Consider the following 17,992-nt stretch of genomic DNA (forward strand, 5'->3'; position numbering starts at 1 on the left):
GGAAGGAAAAGAGGAAGGAAGGATTACAATGGAAAAAGGAAGGAAGGAAGGATTGGAGAAGATTAGAGGGAGGGAAGGAAGAAGTATTAGAGGAGCAGGGAAGAGAAGATGGAAGGGAAGGATAGAGGCAGAGAGGGAGGGAGGGGAAAAGAAAGGAAGAATGGAAGGAAGGAAGGGAAGGAGGGAGGGAGGAATTAAGGAAGGAAGGAAGGAAGGAAGGAAGACTTTTATGCGGCATGCCTAATTTAATTGGTCTGTGGTTGAGATGGGCGGTTGCTAAATTTGCTATATAAATAAATCAGGTTCGTTACCAACCAGCCCGCTTAGCATGCAAACTATGCAAATTAAATTCATTTGAACTCTGTGCATGATGTCAATGCAGAAAATGACTGAGTTCAGTCAGCAGGTCAACCACGTTTCCTTGCGAGAAAGACAACAGATGAATATTGGGGAAAAAAATTCCCTGGGTGGAGGGAAGGAAGATTTCCATGCAGGGTCAATCAATCGGATGGGCATTGCCCCCCTTTTTCCTGTTGTGGTCTGCAGAGCTATCAGCAGATTCAGACAGTGAGGAGGTTGCAGTGGAACGTGGGCCAGTGCTGTAGTCTGGGTAAGGCTCTTTGTCCGAGGCAGAGCCGGAGCCAGGGCTGTCTGGCAGTTATCAGCTGCCTTCGGAGTCCAACATCAGTGAGGCAGATGAACAGCTGAACCCGGAGTGCGCATGCGCAGAGTTGCAACACAAAGGAAACAGCTGATGAACAAGGGTCAACTTGGGACTAAGACCACAAGAACTAATAACTATTTTGGTAAACTAAGTTATATAACTAATAATAATAATAATTTATTGGATTTGTATGCCGCCCCTCTCCGTAGACTAAACGAGGGATTTAAACAATGAAATAACGTGATAGGGAATCCAGAAGGTAAAACTAGATTTTTTTTTTACTGTAAGTGGTTTTTTGTTTTTTTTTTGGCCTACAGTGGTCCCGCTACTTACGAACTTAATTTGTTCCGTGACCAGGTTCTTAAGTAGAAAAGTTTGTAAGAAGAAGCCATTTTTCCCACAGGAATCAATGCAAAATCAAATAAGGCATGCGATTGGGGAAACCACAGGGAGGGTGGAGGCCCTGTTTCCTCCCAGGAGATTCCTAGAGAGGCCCCATGGAGGCTTCTTCCTGCCTTTTCTGGCCTTGTTTCCTCCCAGGAGATTCCTAGAGAGGCCCATGGAGACTTCTCCCCACCTTTTCGGACCCTATTTCCTACCAGGAGATTCCTAGAGTGGCCCTATGGAGGCTTCTCCCTGCCTTTTCCAATCCTATTTCCTCCCAGGAGATTCCTGGCGAGGCCCCACGGAGGCTTCTCCCCGCCTTTTTTGGCCCTGTATCCTCCCAGGAGATTCCTGGCGAGGCCCCACGGAAGCTTCTCCCCGCCTTTTCCGATTAGAGTTTTGGAGTAAGTGGGAAATGGTTCCTGAGAAGACGCAAAAATCTTGAACATCCGGTTCTTAGGTAGAGGTACCACTGTATCATGTATATAAATATTATTATATCTCTGTATACCACCATTACATACTTGACAAAAACAAACAAACAAATAAATAAATTTGAATATACATCAACAGCCTGTGAATTATGAGTTGAGTTAAGATGAGAGACAGAGGAAGTAGAAGGAGAAGAGGAGGAGCAGAAAGAGGTGGTAGCGAAAGAGTGAAAGAGTGAGTGAGTAGAAGGAGGAGAGGGAGAAAGAGGGAAGGAATGACTGCATGAAGGAATAAGAAGAGGGGCAGACGGGTGATAGACAAGGAAAAAATTGAATATGAAGTGGATCCCGGAAAAATGGATTAAATTGCACAACTACATAAGGTGTTTGTAATACAGACAGGTATATACACGTGAATTTATGTGTGTGAAGATGGAGAAAAATAAAAAAAAACTTTTTGGAAAAATAAAGAAAGATTTTGGGGGATGTGAATGAGAGAAATTCTCAGTAACTTAATTAAAAATTAAGGGTTTTTTTATTAACAAGCAGGAAGAGGGAGATTGTGATCCCCTTATATAGAGCGCTGGTGAGACCCCATTTGGAATAATACTGTGTTCAGTTCTGGAGACCTCACCTACAAAAAGATATTGACAAAATTGAACGGGTCCAAAGACGGGCTACAAGAATGGTGGAAGGTCTTAAACATAAAACGTATCAGGAAAGACTTCATGAACTCCATCTGTAGAGTCTGGAGGACAGAAGGAAAAGGGGGGACATGATCGAAACATTGAAATATGTGAAATGGTTAAATAAGGTCCAGGAGGGAAGTGTTTTTAATAGGAAAGTGAAGCCAAGAACAAGGGGACACAATCTGAAGTTAGTTGGGGGGAAGATCAAAAGCAACGTGAGAAAATATTATTTCACTGAAAGAGTAGTAGATGCTTGGAACAAACTTCCAGCAGACGTGGTTGGTCAATCCACAAGAACTGAATTTAAACATGCCTGGGAAAAACATAGATCCATCCTAAGATAAAATACAGAAAGTAGCATAAGGGCAGACTAGATGGACCATGAGGTCTTTTTCTGCCGTCATTCTATGTCTCTATGTTTCTAAATGGCACCAGGTCTCCTTCGTGTTTTGAAAATGGCCAAGGTCACCATACTTCCTGACACGTCCACTCGAGCATCAAAACAAGCATTTTTCTGAAAGGACCGCCCTACTACTTTTTGAGTGACAGCTGGGGATTGCTTGAAAAAAGGCTTTGCGTGGGGAATTACACCCTCCGCCAAAGTCCTTCCAGCCTGTATTATGCACGGTGTTTTAATAAGCCGGTTGTAGTTCTTGAATTCAAGGCGTAGGTGGAGCAAAGAGGATGGACCGGCCAAAAAAAAAAATTGCTATCTGCCTGTATATAAAAAAAGAACTTTTGGCTCACCACACCCTCTTCGACGAAGCTTTGCGGCTCCTCCATCTCTCCAAGCAGTTGCAAGAGTTGAGTAAGTCTCGTCTTGACTTGGGAAGTTGGATGAACTTATGGGGGCGGCTTAATATACTATATATTTTTTTCCTTCCTTTGTTCTTTTGCATTTTTAATTCATCGTCTCTGATCTCTTTTGATATAGGGATGTGGGAAAATAACTCCCCTGTGGGTTTACTGGAGAGGGTGGGACGCCCTCCGTGCCCGGATTCGCCTCCGCGGCCTTAGGGTAAAGAGACCACCGTCAATCAATTCAATTTTAATCCAAAATCATCCCTAGAGCTAAATGACTCGGCTAGTCGTTATTACTTGCGCTTCTTCATTTTGGTGGTAGGTCCCAGGAGACAAAACTAACTCGTAGCACGAGTTAAAATACAGGTACCAAAAGTTACGATTTAAATATAGAAACATAGAAGATTGACGGCGGAAAAAGACCTCCTGGTCCGTGTAGTCTGCCCTTATTCTATGTTTATCCCAGGCATGTTTCAATTCAGTTCCTGTGGATTGACCAACCACGTCTGTCATTTTTTTCCCCCTTCCAATGACATGTCTGGTGTTATTAGAAGATTGACGGCAGAAAAAGACCGCCTGGTCCATCTAGTCTGCCCTTATACAATTTCCTCTATTTTATCTTAGGATGGATATATGTTTATCCCAGGCATAGAAACATAGAAACATAGAAGATGGACGGCAGAAAAAGACCTCTTGGTCCATCTAGTCTGCACTTATACTATTTCCTGTATTTTATCACAGGATGGATCTATGTTTATCCCAGGCATGTTTAAATTCAGTTTCTGTGGATTCTTCCTTCCTTCCTTCTTTCCTTCCTCCCTTCCATCCTCATTCCTTCTTTCCTTCCTTCTTTCTTTCCTTCCTTCTTTCTCTTCCTTCCTTCACTTTCCTTTCTTCCTTCTTTCCTTCCTTCCTTCCTTCTTCATTCATAGAAACATAGAAGATTGACGGCAGAAAAAGACCTCCTGGTCCATCTAGTCTGCCCTTATACTATTTCCTGTATTTTATCTCAGGATGGATCTGTGTTTATCCCAGGCATGTTTAAATTCAGTTCCTGTGGATTTACCAACCATGTCTGCTGGAAGTTTGTTCCAAGCATCTACTCCTCTTTTAGCAAAATAATATTTTCTCACGTTGCTTCTGATCTTCCTCCCAACTAACCTCAGATTGTGCCCGCTTGTTCTTGCATTCACTTTCCTATTAAAAACACTTCCCTCCTGGAACTTTTTGAACCCTTTAACATATTCAAATGTTTCGATCGTGTCCCCTATAAAGAAAAAGATAGAAGAAAAGATATAAAAATAGAGGAGAAGATATATGAAAGGAAGAAAAGATATATGAGATAAGGAGAGACAATAGGACAGGGGACGAAAGGCATACTAGTGCACTTATGCACACCCCTTACTGACCTCTTAGGAACCTGGAGAGGTCAATCGTGGAGAGTCTGAGGGAGAAATGTTGGGGGTTAGGGGTTGACACTACTGAGTCCGGTAATGAGTTCCACGCTTCGACAATTCGATTGCTAAAGTCATATTTTTTTACAGTCAAGTTTGGAGCGGTTAATATTAAGTTTGAATCTGTTGCGTGCTCTTGTGTTGTTGCGGTTGAAGCTGAAGTAGTAATTGACAGGCAGGGACGTTGCAGCATATGATCTTGTGGGCAATACTTTAGGCGTCGTAGTTCTAAGCTTTCTAGACCCAGGATTGTTAGTCTATTTCCGTATTCTGTTTCAAGAGGAGGAGTGAAGGGCTCTTCTGGTGAAGTATTGCAAGGTGTGATGGATTTCTTACTTTCTTGTCGTTTCTAGACCGAACGTCCGACTCTCGGCAGTATGGATTACCAGTGCAAAGAGCCTTGCCTTCCTCCAGCCACCGATGTCGCCCAGTGTGTCCAAACCTGCGATTGCGCAACCTGCAGCGTGCCCAACGGATTCCCGTTCCAAACCAAGCAGCCGTGCGCGGCTCCTTCCTTCGGGGTTCCGCTATGCCCCGTGGCTGTCTCCATGCCCTGCGCATCGCCTTGCCTATCTCTGCACACCGAAATGTGCGTCGAATCTCCTTCGGTCCCTTCTGGGCCTTGCTCGCCCTGCCCAGAAGAACCGCAGCTTTGTCCGTCGGAAACGGCAGAGGCCTGCCTCCCGCCATCTCCAACCCCATGCGGATCCTGCTGTTCGGGCCCACAAGGCGACGGGAGCATGCCCTACGTGTTTCCAGGTTCCACCGTGTGCTTAGAACCGACCGGGTGCGTTTCGGTGAAACCCGGCATGTGTTCTCCGGAGCTGGAAGGAGGCACCCTTTTCCTGGCCTCTTACAACCCACACAACATGTAGAAGACGGCGAGGCGGTTGTGGCAAGATCTGGGGCGAATAAGTCACGTCTACCGAAGCCCTTCAACGTGTTGGAGGGGGGAAAGAAATATTCTCTTTTTTTATTTTTTCAACAATCCACACGTAAAGCCATATATCTTTAGAGGTTGCAATATTGCAGTAAATACCTACTTATACATTTTAATCAATCATTTGTATATTCTTTATATATAAGACAATTTATTCCAGGGGTATTTTTCTAAAATTGTATTGCTTCTAAAACTAAAATTAAACTAAAACTAAAATTAAAACTAAAACTTTTTTTATTTTTTCAACAATCCACACGTAAATCCATATATCTTTAGAGGTTGCAATATTGCAGTAAATACCTACTTATACATTTTAATCAATCATTCGTATATTCTTTATATATAAGACAATTTATTCCAGGTATATTTTTCTAAAATTGTATTGCTCCTAAAACTAAAATTAAGCTAAAGTTAAAGCTAATACTAATACTAATAATAATAGTAGCAGTAGTAGTAGTAGTAATAATAATAATAATAATAATAATAATAATAAATAATAATAATAATAATAATACAGTCGGCAAACATAATTCACCACTACATCACGCAGTCCTAGGTGCTTGGGAAGCGCCCGACTGGTGATGAAATACGAAATCCAGCATAGTGATCTCGTTTGCTGTGTTGTATTGACATAATAATAATAATAATAATAATAATAATAATAACAACAACAACAACAACAACAATAATAATAATAATAATAGTAATAGTAATATAAAAATAAAAATGATAACTAAGAAGATTTTAAAAGGTGAATAAGCCAATATGGCTTAAAATTAAAAGGCACGTGAAGGAATAACTATCTTGGTAAATTAAGCTAATAGCGGTTAATTGGGGGGTGGGAGAAAAAACAGAAATTAATTGGTAGATATCCCAGACAACAAAATTAGATTTATAAATATTCTCTTTAATTGTCGTTCATGAAAGGGAGGGACGGACCAACGGGGTGTGAACACCTTTGAAAATTTCCCTCCGGGATTATGATTTAACAATCAGTTGGAGATGTACATACTTTTATATTAGTGAATAAGGGGAAAAAAGAATTTAGTATTGTGCACAAAATTTGGATATACTTCTATAGAGATATTTGTGTTTAGGAAGAGAACTTGACGGAAATATGTAAACTGGAATAATAACGTTTTTCTTTTTTTTTCTTTTTGATTGTACTAAAAAAAAAAAAACTTTAAAAGAAAATTCCCCCGTGGTTCTTTTGCCCCTGGGACTCAAAGAAAAAAAATATTGATTGGACAGGAGACCTCGCCTACGTGCAGAAGCAAAAAACAGCAATAAATATTTTCTTTTAAAGCTGAAAACAAGATGGTGATACATGTGCAGTGCTGGAAATTCAATTTATGTGCAGAAAGGGGGGAAAACAGGGGGGGGAAATTCAGGGGGAAAAATCAGGGAGAAAAATCCTTTTTTTTAAAAAACTCCAACAGTTCCGTGACATTATCGTGGCATTGCTACTGGTTCGGGGGGGGGGGGGAGTCAAAACCAGGAAGAACCTACCTTTGGCCACGTCAAATATTCCGAGTCATTTTGAGAAGACACTTCCCCAATCCCTGCCTTCGAAACAATCCAGAAACATCTGGACACGTAGCCGAATTTTCTTTAAAAAAAAAAATCTTTATTAGTTATATACCTAAAAAAGACACAAAAAGAACATATATAATAAAAAGGAAAAAAAGGAAAAAAAGAGACACAAAGAAACAAAAGAAAAAAGAAATAATAATTTCCATAGTGCGATATAGATGGTAAACTTCATAAAAAAGAATCAACACAACAGTTTTGAGTAGTGTTTTCAATACACAGAATTGTTCGTAATAACTTATCAATATATAATCAACGCATATCTGAATTTATAGAAACATAGAAGACTGACGGTAGAAAAAGACCTCCTGGTCCATCTAGTCTGCCCTTATATTATTTTCTGTATTTTATCTTAGGATGGATCTATGTTTATCCCAGGCATGTTTAAATTCAGTTATTGTGGATTTGCAAACCACATCTGATGGAAGTTTGTTCCAAGCATCTACTACTCTTTCGGTCAAATAATATTTTCTGATCTTTCCCCCAACTAACTTCAGATTGTGCCCCCTTGTTCTTGGGTTCACTTTCCTATTAAAAACACTTCCCTCCTGGACCTTATTTAACCCTTTAACATATTTAAATGTTTCGATCATGCCCCCCCCCCTTTTCCTATATTTGTTTCATATTGTTTCTCACATTCTCTATGAGTAGATTCTATAAATAAATTCTTGGTTTAGACAACTTACAACTCCGTCGTCTCCGTTCCGACTTAATTATAGTTCATGAAATCATATACCGAAAAGTCCTACCTGTTAACGACTACTTCGCCTTCAACCGCAACAACACACGAGCACGAAATCGATTTAAACTCAATGCCAACCTCTCCAAACTTGACTGCAAAAAATACGACTTCAGCAACAGAGTCATCAACACCTGGAATGCACTACCGGATTCTGTGGTTTCTACTCCTAACCCCAAAAGCTTTAACCTTAGAGACTATCTACAATTGACCTCTCCCCCTTTCTAAGAGGTCCGTAAGGGGCGTGCATAAGCGCACCACTGTGCCTACCGTCACTGTCCTATTGTCTTCTTTTGTCACTATTTATCATTACTTATCTAATGTTTAATTTGTACAAATTATCACCTTATAATTGTTTATAAAATAAAATAAATATATTGTCAAGCTGATTCCCCTAAATTAATGATGTTGGCTTCCAAACCATCCATATATACGACTAACTAGTCAACCCTATTGTTGACAATTGAGTTGTGACTTTTTCATTTAAACATCTATAAACAAGTTTATTAAATATATATATATATATATATATATATATATATATATATATATATATATATGTCACATGTTTAAGCTGAATTTGAAAATTAAGGGAGACTAGGATAGATCTATTTCGGCCTTATTTTGGCCTCATCAGCTAGCCATACCCATATATATTTCTGCCCGCATTCGTTTAGGGAGGTCCTCCCATCCTACAGACCAGACGCCCTGAAGCTTTCATTTGGTCCTTCTGATTTTTATTTTCGCCTTCACTTGAAGCGAGAAATTCCAGGGCAAACCATTCCCGACACCTGTTTCCCTTCAAGCATCTCCTTAAAAGCAACTGGACATTATCTCTATCACCTGTTGCAGACAGGTAATTTATTTTTTAAAAAAATAAGCATCAAAGCTCTGGTTTTGTCTCCCCGTGTCTGCTCATGCAACTTATTTCTTTTTTTATTTCTTTTATTTTTTTGAAAAAAAAATTATTGGTTTTCAAATATATTTTAAAGCAGACAAATAAATAGCAACAAAAGACAGACACATTAAACAAAAACAACAAGAAGAACAAAAATATTATAATATCTCCGGGACCACCTTCTGCCGCACGAATCCTAGCGACTGATTAGGTCCCACAGAGTTGGCCTTCTCCGGGTCCCGTCGACAAAACAATGTCATCTGGCGGGACCCAGGAGAAGAGCCTTCTCTGTGGCGGCCCCGACCCTCTGGAATCAACTCCCCCCCCCCCGGAGATCAGGACCCTCCTTACCTTTCGCAAACTACTGAAAACCCACCTATGCTGCCAGGCTTGGGAGAGATAACTGACCCTTAGCTGTTTCATTTTATGTATGATTTAATTGGATGGTATGACTGTTTTATAATGGGTTTTATCATAGAAACATAGAAACATAGAAGACTAACGGCAGAAAAAGACCTCATGGTCCATCTAGTCTGCCCTTATACTATTTCCTGTACAGTATTTGATCTTAGGATGGATCTATGTTTATCCCAGGCATGTTTAAATTCAGTTACTGTGGATTTATCTACCTGCTGGAAGTTTGTTCCAAGGATCTACTACTCTTTCAGTAAAATAATATTTTCTCTTGTTGCTTTTGATCTTCCCCCCAACTGACTTCAGATTGTGTCCCCTTGTTCTTGGGTTCACTTTCCCTCCTGGACCTTATTTAACCCTTTAACATATTTAAACGTTTCGATCATGTCCCCCCTCCAGACTTTTTTTTCTTGACAATCATTGTTTTTAATATTAGATTTGTGCTTTGTATTTGTTGTGAGCTGCTCCGAGTCTTTGGAGGGGGGGGGCATACAAGTCTAATAAATTATTATTATTAATTATTATAATATCAACAAATATTCAGTATTTCTGCATTGCTATATCAGATATTTCATTAAGTCCCATAATAATATACATATTAATTAATTACAGTAATATTCATATTATTTCAGTCATAACATCTCTATTCAAGTTATTCATATTTACATATTTATAATTCTTTATTTTACTAATCTGTATATATCTTTTGTCATCTTTTTATTTCTATTTCTTAACTCAATCCATCTCTGCCACTTTGCCCAAATTTCATGGTACATTTTGGCCCCTTCATTCCATCGTCAGTTTGTCCATTTCAGAACAATTATATATTTTATTAATATAATTTATTAATAAAGGGGTTTTCTGTATTTTTTCCAATATTGGGCGAAGGTAATTCTTTTTTTAAATTATTATTTTTAAATATCACTTGGCTGTGTTTGTCCTTCTCGTTCCAGCAGAAAAATTCTCTTTGCTGGATTATTTTTCTCCGCCTCTATGAAATTGCAATAAAATGCTGTTTTATTCCTACTTTGGAAAGGTGATTTCTTGTCTGAGCCGAAAATAATGCAACTAATTGATCCGTGCATCAAATCCGAAGAAAGTTTTGGGTTTGAGGGAGTCGTAAAGATCATTATTTCGTTCGGCTTAGAATGTCAAGGCATTTTAATCTGGTTTTTCTTAAGAAATGCATTGGATTTCCACCTTTCTTTTACAACAGGCTGGAGAGAAATTGGGGACTTGAGATATTGAGATGCAGGAGAAAATATACTTTAATCCAACTGGACCAAAAGTTTGGAAGTTTTAATTCCCAATGCTGGCTTTGAATCCTTGTATATTCAACCAGTTTTATTTTTTTTTCCTTCTTTCTTTCTTTCTTTCTTTCCTCCCTTCCTTCCCCTTCCTTTCCTATCCTTTTTTATCCTTCCCTATTCTTCCTCCCTCTTCTTTCTCCTTTCCTATCCTTCCCTATCCTTTCTTCCCTATTCTCCCTCCCTCTCCTTCCTTCCTTCCTTTTTCCCTCCCTCTTCCTATCCTATCTTTTTATCCTTCCCTATTCTTCTTCCCTCTCCTTTCCTTCCTTCCTATTTTCTTTCTTTCTTTTTCTTCCTTCCTCCCTTCCTTTCTTCCCTTCCTTCTCTATCCTTTTTATCCTTCCCTATTCTTCTTCCCTCTCCTTTCCTTCCTTCCTTTTTTCTTTCTTTCTTTTTCTTCCTTTCTCCCTCCCTCTCTTCCCTTCCTTCTCTATCCTTTTTACTCTTCCCCATTCTCCCCTCCTCCTCTTCCTCCCTCTCCTTTCTCCCTCCCTCCCTCTTTCCTTCCTTCCTCCACTTTCCTTTTGTCTATTTTCCTTTCCAACTCTCCTCTGCTCATCCAATCTACCCATGATCCATCCATGATGTCCATCTAGAAAGGTCCAGCTGTGTCCCATAAACCCAACATTGTTGATCTCCTTAACCTTCTTAAATTCAGTTCTTCGGTCAGGGAATTTAAGGCAGCCAAGTTGTGGCTTTTTCTAAATTTCTATCCCTGGCCATCCTGTCCATCTGTTGGAACCTGTGGTCCAACAGCATCTGAGAGCCACCATCTCTTTGTCCATGATGGTTATGGAAAAGACACCTAAATTCAACTAGGGCATCCTTCCTTCCTCGGGAGGAGAAGGCCTCCTTCCCAGGATCCCGCAAATGAACACCTAGTAGTATCTGCTCCGTGTGTTATACGCAGATCTGGTCAGAGGAGTTGGGCGTCCATTCAATTAATTCAAAGCCCTGGGCATCCTGGTTAGCTACGGGCCAGGTTTAGTTAAACACCTGCTTGGTTTGACAAATGGTCTCTGGTTTTTGTCAACATCATTATCTCTGGATTATGGAGAAGATTTGGTCTTGCAGTTTCGGGGCTGCCTCCCCAATCTGGTTTTAGCTTGTCTTTCTCTGGATGGATGGATGGATGGATGGATGGATGGATGGATGGATGGAGAGAGAGAAGAGAGAGAGGGAAAGAGAGAGGAATGAAATGAATCGGTGGGAAAACCGATTTTCTGAAGGTCCCCAACATTTGATCATTACAACCTCCAAGGTTGATCTGGTGGTGTACCGTCGAGATCCAACCATAAATGGTACGCATCGTTTTTACTACTGGGTTTAAACTGTTTTGAGACGACTTAATATTACTTTCCTGTTTTATTTCTGGTGGCGATCTGCCTAGGACCCCTAGGGCAGTGTTTCCCAACCTTGGCAACTTGAAGATATTTGGACTTCAACTCCCAGAATTCCCCAGCCAGCGAACGCTGGGAGTTGAAGTCCAGATATCTTCAAGTTGCCAAAGTTGGGAAACATTCCCCTAGGGAGTCGAACGGCGCAAAAACCGAATCAGTCAATAAAATAAGTAAATGAGGTGCGATCCTGAGCAACCCAGCAGCAAAACTGATCCACAGCCCACCCCCTTGATTAAGGGACACACACACACACCCCCGTCTTCCCATCTTTAACCGTTATCAGCCTGCCCCTATTTGTGGCATCCTCGACTGCATTTAAACTCAGGTCCCACCCTCATCCCCAGAGGTGTATCCAGGGGTGGACCAAAGTCAGGACAGGGTGGAGCGCAGTTCCACCGGCAGAAATGAAGCTGTGTGCCCAGCTGCAGCTGATTGTTTATTTTGATTTGATTTGATTTGATTTGATTTGATTTGATTTGATTTGATTTGATTTGATTTGATTTCCGCCCCTCTCCGCAGACTCGGGGCGGCTCACAACACAATAAAACAGTTCATAACAAATCTAATAATTTAAAATTTTAAAATATTTTTTAAAACCCCATTATTAGGCAGACATACGTACAAACATACCATACATAAATTGTATAGGCCCGGGGGAGATATCTCAGTTCCCCCATGCCTGACGACAAAGGTGGGTTTTAAGGAGTTTACGAAAGGCAAGGAGGGTGGGGACAGTTCTAATCTCTGGGGGGAGCTGGTTCCAGAGAGTCGGGGCCGCCACAGAGAAGGCTCTTCCCCTGGGGCCCGCCAAACGACATTGTTTAGTTGACGGGACCCGGAGAAGGCCCACTCTGTGGGATCTAATCGGTCGCTGGGATTCGTGCAACTATCCCTCCCTCCCATCCTCTTCCTCTTCCTCGGAAAGCAGTAGGGAGTTGCAGGGGGCCCATTTCCTCCCCCCTCTTTTATCAACAGCTGATCGGCACCTGTTCACCTAGCTACCCAGCCGGAGGCAGGGGGCGACCCAGGAAGGAGAGGTGGGAAACGCAAAGCAAATTGTCACCCCAGAGAGCGACACTAGCGAGGTTGTAAGTTGAGGGCTTAACAGTTCACTTGAACAATGATGATTGTTCAAGCCCCTCCCACCTAGTCACACGTCTGGCAAGCCACTCTTACCCAATCACATGACCAGCAAGCCACACCCACAAAATAAGCCGCAGCCACAGTGTGGCAGTAAAAATTTGGGCTGCCCATTCCTGGGTGTACCGTCCGGGAGTAAAACCAAAACCCAACAATCAGCCGGTTCCAGGGAGGAGTAAGTGTGTTTTTTATTAAAACGTTGCCGCTATCTCCTCGAGAGAGTCACTAGAAGGCGGTAAACAGAAACGAAATCTGGATGTTCTTGAGAAGGTCTAAAACGATCACCAGGACCACGTCCAGAAGATGTTGGATGAGACCTCCCGAGGATGCAAAGACGGAACGCTGGGTGGGACGGATCGGAAACAGCACCGGAGAACGGTGGGTCAGCATTCTTTCTCACCCCCTTCCCTTTTGACCCATGGGGCACGACCAACCATCAACAACGTTTAGGAAGGTGTTTGGCCTGCTGAGGAGGACACTTCACATCTCTGCTCGGAGGGCAGCAGGACCCCTTTTGGGGGACACCTTTGCCGGGATGTGAGCAGGAAGATTTGGGGGGACATTTCAGGGGACAGCATGGTGCTAGGCAAGGAGGGACTTTACAACCTTGTTTCTGCTGGGACATGTTTCTCCAGAAGGTTGAAGGAGCCTGCAAAGAGAATGGGGGGGGGGAATAAGAAACGTATTGAACATGAGTGCCTCAATCCACCAGAGCCCTCACCCCAATATTCCCCAAATCTATTTTGGACTTTTTTGCAGAAATCCAGAGGGGATCAATCTATTTTCTAAATTAAACATCAGAAGGCAGAAGAAGAAGCCATGGATGGAAACGAATCAAGGAGAGAAGCCCCCTGCATCTCTCCAAAATGAATCAAAATGTATCAGGAACATGTTGGAAGTGCCAAAAGACCTTCGGAACATACTATCACATGTGTGCTTCTCCAGTCTATAGTCAGTCTTCATACACTTGATCAAAGTGTATAAAATCATGCATGGGATAGAAAAGGTGGATAGAGAAAAATTCTGTTCTCTATCACACAATACCAGGACAAGGGGGAACTCCCTAAAGCTCATAGGGAAGAAAGCGAGGACAAACCAAGGGAAATATTTCTTCACCCAGAGGGTCCTTGGTTGATGGAATTCCCTTCCAGAAGAGGTTGTGACAGCTGTCAGCCTGGATTGCTTCAAGGCAGGATTAGACAGATTCATGGATGCCAGGTGTATCCATGGTGGTTATTGAAACGGATGTCCATGTGCTGCCTCTGTGTTGGATGAGGCAGGCAGGGTTCCCTTGAGTCCCATTTGTTGGGGGTCAGGGGAAAGGGAGGGTCTTGCCTTCTCTTTCTGCTCAAGATCCCCATGGACAATTGGGGTTCCACTGTGGGACACAGAATGCTGGACTCAATGGGCTTTGGCCTGATTCAGCAGGGCTCTTCTTAGGTTCTTATGTTTGTCGTAAGAGGAGCGTTATCCCCACCTTCTTCCAAACTCAAGTTACAGATAAAGATCGACAAAGTTGGAAGGGACCCTGTAGGTCATCTAGTCCAACCCCCTGCCCATTCAGGAAGACCCTACACTATTTTTGACAACTGGCAGTCCCGTGTCTACTTGAAAACCTCCATTGAGGAAGGTCAACTTCTGAAGGCCAGGGTGAATTGTTACAGGTTACAGACTAACCAAGTCGGAAGGGACCTCGTAGGTCATCTCGTCCAACCCCCCACTCAAGCAGGAGACCCCACCCCATTTCTGACAAATGGCAGTCCAATCTGTTCTTGAAAGCCTCAAGTGATGAAGGACCCAAAACCTCCAAAGAAAGCTTCCAAAACTTCCTGTTCCATCAACTGTTTGTTCTCACCGTCAAAAAATTCCTCCTTCTTTCCAGGCTGAATCTCTCCTTGATCAGTTTCCATCCATTGTTCCTGGTCTGGCCTTCAGGGGCTTTGGGAAAGAGCTTGTCCCCCTCCTCTCGGTGGTAGCCCCTCAGATAGTGGAAGACTGCTATCCTGTCTCCCCTGGACCTTCTCTTCCATAGACTAGCCATGCCCAGTTCCTCCAACCGTGTTCGTTGTTGACCAAGCCAAGCTCAGAAGCTGCAAAATATATATATATATACACTGCTCAAAAAAATAAAGGGAGCACTTAAACAAAACAATAGAACTCCAAGTCAATCAAACTTCGGTGAAATCAAACTGTCCACTTAGGAAGCGACACTGATTGACAGTCAACTTCATCTGCTGTTGTGCAAATGGAATAGTTGTGCAAATGAAATATTCAATGAGAATATTTCATTCATTCAGATCTAGGATGGGTTCTTAGAGTGTTCCCTTTATTTTTTTGAGCAGTATTTTTTGAGCTGAAGGGATTGGATACTGTAGCCTAGAGGTTAATTCTCTGCCTTACAAGGCAAAGGTTGCAGGTTCCAAGTCCCAGTGAGGGTATGGCTAGCTGATGAGGCCAAAATAAGGCCGAAATAGATCTATCCTAGTCTCCCTTAATTTTTCAATTTCAGCAAACAAAAACATGTGACATATATGTGTGTGTGTGTGTTTTGCAAGAGTAAAGGAGAGAGAAGGAGAGACGACAGGAAAGACCGATTTAGATAACGCTTATGTATGTATGTGATTTTTTAAAACTGTTTTTTTAATCTTTTATGATGTTTTTAAATCAGGTTCGACTACCGCAATGCTCTCTACATGGGGCTATTCTATTCTATTCTATTCTATATTCTATTCTTGACAAATGTCTTTTTCTTTTATGTCCACTGTGAGCATCTGCAGCAAAGACAAATTCCTTGTGTGTCCAATCACACTTGGCCAATAAAGAATTCTATTCTGTTCTGTTCTATTCTATTCTTCATTTCTATTATCTACTTCTATTCTATTCTATTCTACTCTATTCTATTCTAATAAATAATAGTCTAATAAATAAATGCATTTTGTATATCCTGACGCCCAGAGTCCTTCGGCAGTTGGGCGGCATACAAACGCAATAAATTTAATTTAATTAGATTAAATGCAATGAAAGGACTCACCTAAAGTTTGCCAGAAGACACAGAGATGTCGGGGGGGAAGAGGTCACCAGCCAGGGACGGATTGAAGTGACCCAAAACTTCCGTCGGCCTTTTTATCCATGTTCCCAAGTAGTGTCACTTCCTCTGGCCACCAGATTAAATCCGTCGGGTGCGGGTGTTAATTGACTCATCGAATTTACAATGCAGCCCATCCCCGGTTCTCCATCCATTAGGGAAATATTTGCCCAATGACTCTACGACTGCTTAAATTTGGCCCTTCGCCAGGGTAACCAGGAACAGTATATTTGTGCTGATGAGGACTTGTCCCACGTGGCCTGTGTTTTGAATCAAGCCAGCAAACAAAACTTCCCTGGCGTGGGGCAGTTTATCTTAAAATATCGGTGGCGTATAATTCAAGTACCTCCAGGACCGCCTTCTGCCGCACGAATCCCAGCGACCGATTAGGTCCCACAGAGTTGGCCTTCTCCGGGTCCCGTCGGGACCCAGGGGAAGAGCCTTCTCTGTGGCGGCCCCGGCCCTCTGGAATCAACTCCCCCCCGGAGATTAGGATTGCCCCCACCCTCTTTGCCTTCCGCAAACTCCTGAAAAACCCACCTCTGACAATCAGGCATGGGGAATAATAATAATAATAATAATAATATTTATTTATTTATTTATTTGATTTATTTATTTATTTTGTCCAATACACAATACATATTGAAGAGAATTGTAGGATTGTTTCTTAATAAGGGTTTTTAAAACTGTTTTAATATTGGATTTGTACATGACGTTTTTGCTTGTTGTGAGCTGCTCCGAGTCCACAAATCTAATAAATTATTATTAATTATTATTATTATTAAATGTTTTCCGCCATCGGTGTGATCCAAACCCTTTGTCCCCTAACCTAATTTTAGGAAATCCGAAGATGAGTTGGATAAAACGATGTTTTGTGAAAATGGTTTTTTTCAGTTCCTTCCCTTTTAAAAATATTAATTGTAATTTGTATGTTATTTTTTCCAAAGAATATCACTGATATCATAGTAATGTATTAATCATTATTACATTAACGGGTTAATATATGTGGGTGGGGGTCTTTTTTAAACGTGCTTTTTTTCTTTTTTTAATGTTTTGTGTTTTATTTTTTTCGTCTTTGGGTTATTATTTTTTTGCATTGGCAAGATAAAATCTACACGAATTATCTTCCTTTTTAAACTTCAGCAACTTCCCCTTATATAGAGCGCTGGTGAGACCACATTTGGAGTACTGTGTTCAGTTCTGGAGACCTCACCTACAAAAAGATATTGACAAAATTGAACGGGTCCAAAGACGGGCTACAAGAATGGTGGAAGATCCTAAGCATAAAACGTATCAGGAAAGACTTCATGGACTCCATCTGTCTAGTCTGGAGGACATAAGGGAAAGGGGGGACAGGATCGAGACATTTAAATATGTGAAAGGGTTAAATAAGGTTCAGGAGGGAAGTGTTTTTAGTAGGAAAGTGAACCCAAGAACAAGGGGGCAGAATCTGAAGTTAGTTTGGGGAATGATCAAAGGCAACATGAGAAAATATTATTTTACTGAAAGAGTAGTAGATCCTTGGAACAAACTTCCAGCAGACGTGGTTGGTAAATCCACAGTAACTGAATTGAAACATGCCTGGGATAAACATCGATCCATTGTAAGATAAAATACAGGAAATAGTATAAGGGCAGACTGGATGGACCATGAGGTCTTTTTCTGCTCTCAGTCTTCTATGTTTCTATGTTTCTATGTTTCTATGTTTCTATGTTTCCAAGCCATCAAAAAGACTGAGGTGATCTGGGCTTGTCCTAAATCTAGTTTAAAAAAAAAACCACCTGGTTTCTAGGTCTAAAATAGTTTCCAGGAGTTCTTGAGCTTGGGAGAAACTGAAGTGCTCAGATGCCGGAGTTATTTGGAGTTTGGAAGGCCTCCCTTGCAAAATAAAATAAAATGAAATTCTAAAATGCAGCGATGGGGCTTGTTTCAGAGAGAAGATTATAGGTTGTGCCTTGGCATCTCCAAACCCAGAACAGATTAGTGTGAATTAATATAAATGTTTCCCTTTACATGCTGGGACTCCCTCTGTTGGTACATTATAAAAATCACA

At 41.4% G+C, this 17,992-nt stretch overlaps 1 long non-coding RNA gene across 1 annotated transcript; it reads right to left on the bottom strand.

Annotated features, from left to right (window-relative positions):
- Positions 1 to 13,042: 13,042 nt before the first annotated feature.
- Positions 13,043 to 15,952, bottom strand: LOC139175338 (uncharacterized). Its single transcript, XR_011560511.1, has 3 exons — positions 15,886 to 15,952; positions 14,710 to 14,944; positions 13,043 to 13,503 (listed from the first exon to the last, which is right to left on the bottom strand). It is a non-coding gene; the product is annotated as an uncharacterized lncRNA (long non-coding RNA).
- Between the last annotated feature and the right edge of the window lie 2,040 nt (positions 15,953 to 17,992).

Source organism: Erythrolamprus reginae, chromosome 13, assembly GCF_031021105.1.
Source record: "Erythrolamprus reginae isolate rEryReg1 chromosome 13, rEryReg1.hap1, whole genome shotgun sequence".
Classification (NCBI taxonomy): Eukaryota; Metazoa; Chordata; class Lepidosauria; order Squamata; family Dipsadidae; genus Erythrolamprus; species Erythrolamprus reginae.